Source organism: Rhinopithecus roxellana, chromosome 13 (assembly GCF_007565055.1).
Source record: "Rhinopithecus roxellana isolate Shanxi Qingling chromosome 13, ASM756505v1, whole genome shotgun sequence".
NCBI classification, from domain to species: Eukaryota; Metazoa; Chordata; class Mammalia; order Primates; family Cercopithecidae; genus Rhinopithecus; species Rhinopithecus roxellana.
The window spans coordinates 5,775,848-5,781,847 of NC_044561.1; the positions used below are offsets into that span (position 1 = coordinate 5,775,848).

The 6,000-nt window shown below is 46.0% G+C and overlaps 1 protein-coding gene across 3 annotated transcripts in view; it reads right to left on the minus strand.

Annotated features, from left to right (window-relative positions):
* Window positions 1-5,089, minus strand: part of EFCAB6 (EF-hand calcium binding domain 6) — a 306,775-nt gene extending 301,686 nt beyond the window's left edge. For 2 of the 3 annotated variants that reach the window (XM_010370379.2, XM_010370306.2), the window contains exons 1-2: window positions 4,954-5,089; window positions 1,659-1,795 (exon numbers count right to left, since the gene is read on the minus strand). The gene's annotated coding sequence lies outside the window, so the exon portion shown is untranslated. The remainder of the gene's footprint in view (window positions 1-1,658; window positions 1,796-4,953) is intronic. The other variant, XM_010370446.2, reaches the window with a different exon arrangement.
* Window positions 5,090-6,000: the final 911 nt, after the last annotated feature.

The window sequence follows — 6,000 nt, forward strand, 5'->3', positions numbered from 1 at the left end:
CTCAGCTGAGGTTTTCAAAATAAAGAGAATTTTGAGACATTCATGAACGTGATTACTTCAGAACTTGGTGAGGTATACCCCTAAAATAAGCATCAAGTCACAGACCATCAAATACACTTCTTAACCAGGGGGAAAAACACAATTAGAAGGCTATCTCACTGATATATTTGTTTATTTGCCAGAGAAGTATTGATGTCCAGTTTTAAACACATGCTATTTATATCAGAATCATAACAAAAGTGCCATCCATCTGCCTTGGCATCCAGAGAAAATATAATTCAACACAAGAGTAAAAAGTGTGCACAGCCAAACAGAAATGGCACCAGAAGCAAAAATTGCTGGAACTATATCATGGAGAGGGGTGTGGAAATTATCACTCGACTAAATTGGAAAAAAATTGTAAGCAACACAAAAGGTTTTGGCAGTTAAATCCAAACACTTGAGAAAAATCTTCTTGTCTATACTGATATCAAATGGATGTTCTGTTATATTTTGGGACACATCAACTATCAAGTTCCCTTTATAGCGTTCTGCACACTTCCATATATACATCGGCCATTTACTGAGCATCTACATTCTTGGACACTGGAAAAATTAAAAGCTTTGGCATCAAGCAGGCATAGGGTCAAACTGGCTCCACTGTCTACCACAAGAACTTGCAAGTTAATTAACCTCCTCCTGACTCAGTTTCCTCATTTGAAAAAGGGAGATACAGTTGCCTTCCATATCCATGGATTCCACATCCACAGATTCAACCGTGGATGGAAAACATTCAGGAAAAATATGGATGTTGGTGTCTGTATTGAACATGTATGGAGTTTTTCCCTTGTCTCAATGATATGGTATAACGATTTCCATTTACATTGTATTAGGTATTGTAAGTACTCTAAAGATAATTTAAAGCATATGGGAGGATTGTGTAGGTTATATGCAAATACTACATCATTTTATATAAGGGACTTGAACATCCATGAATCTAGGTATCTTCGAGTGGGTGCTGAAATGAATCTCCCACAGAAACTGAGGGATGGCTGGAATACCTCTCCTTTAAGCAAGTATTCTTAACATGGAATCATGGTCCATGTGTGTGCTTTTGTAGCCCTACAGACTCACTGAGATGCAAAACTGTGTGTCAGATGATTTTTCTAGAGCACTTCTCAAAAGGCAAGTGACCCCAACATGGTAAATGCCACGGCTCTAAAGGCTGTGGATGGATCACAGGTGATATTCGTGAAGTGCTTGGCACACAGGGAGCTTTAGCTATTTGGTAGCTGTTATTTTTAGGTCCCGAGGATATACAGAAAGATAAATCAGAGCATTGGGCAAAAAAAAAAAAAAAAAAAAAAGGCATACGGTTATAGGTGTCACCTCAGAATATCAGAATAAAATAACAGAGAAAAAACAAAAAGTGAGTCCAGAAAAAAACCAGCATGAAGAATTGGCAGGATGGAAACACCAGGAGTGCCAAAGCAGTGAGATGACCACTGCCCGGGGGTACCCAGTGCTTAGGCAGGGCGTGGCATATGGCAGGCGCTCAGTGAATAACTGCTAAGTAAATGAGCAAACAAATGACCAAAACCAACCCAGGATGCAGGATAACACCATTTACAGTGTCCTAGGGGAAAAACTACATTCAGAAGGTATTATTGAAAACTTACTATTCAGAAATCTTCAATTTCAAATATTCAATTCCAATGCTACAGTCCACATTCTCTCCCTGAAGAGTGAGGACATTAAGCCCACACTTTTGTCATTGAGCAGTAATCTAGGCCCTTCCAATCCTCTGTGATGAGCCCTGTGAGAAATTTATTTTAGAAATAGGTTAGACCTATTTTTCCAGATTAATCAAAAGGCCTTATTTGCCTGGGAAAAAAAATAAATTTTATTACCTTCTATTTTTTTACTTTTATTTTTCCATGAGTTGACAAGAAGCTCCCAGCTAAATCTCCAGCCCAACTTTATTAACCATTATAGATGATCTGAGTATTCCTTCTTTCTGATACCTTCCTATTCTGTCTATATTTTTAATGATTCTGATTTACATGTTTCTATTTTACTGCATTGTAGTTATTCTTACAAGTCATCTCAAAGCCTTGGCAGGACTTGTAGAGTATAGAAATATTTGAGAGTGATAGCGTACTCATCAAGAACACAAGTGATTATCAGGCAGTCCCGGAGCTGGAGCCATACTCACTACCATTTATCAGCTTTGTTAAGTCCCTTAACATCTCTCTGTTCCTCTTGCCTTTTGGTTTTTTTTTTTTTTTTTTTTTTTTGTTTGTTTGGTTTTGGTTTGTCTGTTTTGAGATGGAGTTTTAGTTTTACTCTTGTTGCCCAGGCTGGAGTGCAATGGCGCAATCTCGGCTCACTGCAACCTCTGCCTCCCAGGTTCAAGCGATTCTCCTGCCTCATCTTCTGGAGTATCTGGGATTACAGGTGCCTGCCACCATGCCTGGCTAATTTTTTGTGTTAGTAGAGATGGGGTTTCACCATGTTGGCCAGGCTGGTCTTGAACTCCTGACCTCAGGTGATCCACCCACCTCAGCCTCCCCAAGTGCTGGGATTACAGGCGGGAGCCACCGCGCCCAGCCTGTTTTGTTTTTTGAGACAGAGTCTCACTCTGTCGCCCAGGCTGAAGTGCAGTGGCATGATCATGGCTCACTGCAACCTAAAACTCTTGGGCTCAAGTGATCCTCCCACCTTCGGCTACCAAGTAGCTGGAAGTACAGGCAAATGCCACCATAGAGATGGGGGTCTCAATTTGTTGCCTGGGCTGGTCTCAAACTCCTGGCCTCAAGCATTCCTCTTGCCTCAGCCTCCCAAAGTGGTAGGATTACAGGCATAAGCCACTGCACCCAACTTGTACTTTTTCATAGCCAACTTGTGAAGACTAAATTTAAAAAGTGTGAGGCACCAAACTGTGCTTAGCACATAGTAAGTGTTCAATTAGTATTAGCCAGTAGTAGTATTAGTAGTTGTTGTAGTAGAAATAGAAGTAGTAAAACTGCGGACAAAGAGATGGAAAGAAAAAGTAACAAATGGTATCTGAAACGAAGTAAACAAAATAAGCAGTGAAAGATCAAAACCAAAAGTAGAAAATGAAGCTTTTAGTACTGAAAGGGCATCATACTCATGTTATCTCCATGCAGTTTTCAAACCTGTTGCAGTTGTTAACAACTGACTTGTTAACAGCCAGCAGCCTCCCACCAGATTCCTGATCTGGTCAGGCACCGGCTACTAAACATCCTCATGGAGCTGGTTCTGTCTCCAGGTGCCAATCAGCTGCAGGGATCACAGCATGGGTGCTATAGAGATCTCCGTATAAGGGGAAGAAGTGGAGAGCTGGAACAGGGCAGTTTTTCCCTGGAGAGTGCAATTTACAGTCTCAGGTAAGCACTTCTTGATAAATATCTATGATCACCTATCATGAACCAAGCATTAAAATGAGCATAGAGGAAAAAGGGAAAGCACAGATAACTAAAATAAAATCCTCATCCTCAAAGGATCTTTCAATAAGACTGGGTAGGAGGCAAATATCTTTGCATAAATTCAAAGAGGGCATTTCGGACTCACTTTCATATCCCCAGAACTTAGCCAAGTAAACATTCGCTGAATTGAAGGCAATGGATAAAAGACATGAACTGTAGTCTATGAAAGTAGAATTTATTTACAGCATTTCTGTTAAGTCTACCCATTTAGGAGCACATATTAAATTAGGCCAAGGCGGGCAGATCACTTGAGGTCAGGAGTTTGAAACCAACCTGACCAACATGGTGAAACCCCATCTCTACTAAAAATACAAAAATTAGCTGGGCGTGATGGCAGGCGCCTGTAAATCCCAACTACTTGGGAGGCCAAGGCACGAGAATCGCTTGAACCCAGGAGGCGGAGGTTGCAGTGAGATGGGATTGTGTCGCTGCACTCCAGCCTGGGTGACAGAGCAAGATTCCGTCAGGAAAGAAAAGGAGAGGAGAGAGGAGGGGCGGGGAGCAGAGGGGAAGGAGAGGGGAGGGGAAGGAGAGGGGAGGAGAGGGGAGGGGAGGAAGGAAAGAAAGAGGAGAGTAGAGGAGAGGGGAGGAGAGGGAGGGGTTGGAGGGAGGGAGGGAAGGAGGAAGGAAGGAAGGGAGGGAGGGAGGGAGGGAGGGAGAGAGAGAGAGAGAGAAGAAGAAAAAAGAAAAGAAAAAAGAAGAGAAAAGAGAAAAGAAAAGAAAGGGTCCCCTTAACAGGGGCAAGACATCCTGAAAGGCAAAGATTTGGAGACAAAGGGAGTAGAGAGAGGGGTAATTTGGACAACCTTCAAGTAAGCCCTATACAGATGTGTAACTCACAAAGTGTTTCCAAACAAAATTTCTGAGGGAGGCAGGGTAATTATGTGTAGGCTAAGGGAGAAAAGTGTAAAAGAGCAGAGGTTTTGCCGTGAGACAGAAATGAGTTTGAATTCTGGCTCAGAAACTTCCTATGATAGTTGTGTGACTTTGGGAAAGTCCCTTCACCCCATAGGTTTCAAGTCCTCGTCTGTCTAGAGGAGGGAGTCAATCATGATATTCACAAGAATGCTGTGGCACAAATGAAATCAGGAGCATGAGACATGTTGTAAACTGGAGAGATTTAGGGCATTTCCACACACATTTCCCAGCTGATTCTCACAGAGATGCAGGGAGGAAGACGTCACCACCGTCAGCGTTGTTTATCGTTCTTCTCCACATATCAGGTAAGCTCCGGGAACAGGGGCCCTACTATTTCCCACAGGGCCCCAGGGCCTACAACGTGCCTGGCACAAGCAGACGCGCCCTGAACACCTGCTGGGTGAATAAACAAATCACCACCCCTTCATCCCTGGGAGTGGGCAGCAGCGCCGGCCTTCTCAGGGCAGTGAGACCCACGGAGCTGCCCGCCCGCCCAGCCCCTCCTCGGCCTGTCGCACGCGCGTGGCCACCCCGAATGCAGCCTTACCGGGGCCCCCTCCTCGATTCTCCGCCTAGCTGGGCCGGCACCAGCGTGCGCCGACCTCAAGCCGCGGGGTCTCAGAGGGGCCGCCCGTTCGGCGTCTCTAGGACGCTGTTGCCCGAGAGATGACGGCAGTCGCTGATTGGAGAATAAGCATACACGCCTGGCAAGAAGCGGAGCTATGATTGGTCAATTGGAGATAAACGAGAAGGGGCGGGGCCAGGTTGGTTCCGTGACTGCACTCCCGGAAGAAATTTCCGCCGGATGTCCCGTTCTCTGAGGAGCGGGAACCTTGGCGACTCGCGTCACGGGAGCGGGTTTCTGTTACGTGGGCTTTACCGCGAGCTGGGCGGTCGGCCCGGTCCCACCGAACTGCATAGGGCCGTGTGGCCGGGGGAAGTCAGCCCCCTGCTCTGAGAAGCAGACTCTCCATCTGTAAAAGGCTAAGCGTGCCCACTTGGGGCCTGTGGTCAGGATTGGCTGGAGTGAAGTCGGCAAAGCTCCTATCGCATCCTGCGCCTTCGTTAGGGTGAGCGCTGATGGGGACTCGCATTGTGCCACCAGGTCGCGGGTCCCACTGGGTCCCTTTGTGTGCTCGAGGAGACAGCCCCGGAGGACGGGGGCTCGCCTGCTTTGCTCAGGCTGTAGCCTCAGCCTCCGCCCATACCCACAGTAGGCGTCCATTCCATTGATATTCGCTAAGTGAGTGAGTTACTACTAAGAGGGCCGAGTGGAAGCGCCATAAATCGTGTGAGTGATAGTAATTGTTGTCGCTGACCCTGTGGAGCACTTCCCTTGCCAAGCACTCACCCATCCTAGGTATGTACTTTACATGTAATAGTCATCTTCATTTGTCTTCACAACAGCCCAGTGAGGTAGGTGCTGTGGTTTTTCCCATTTTACAGATAGGAAACTGAGGCACACAGGGCATTTTGTTCAAGGACACACTGCCAGTCAAGGGTAGGAGCAGAGTAAGAACCCAGGGAGCTTGCTCTTCGGCACCCTGCCGCGCTGCTCACTGTGGGAGAAGCAGCCAGGCAGACATGTGCAGTT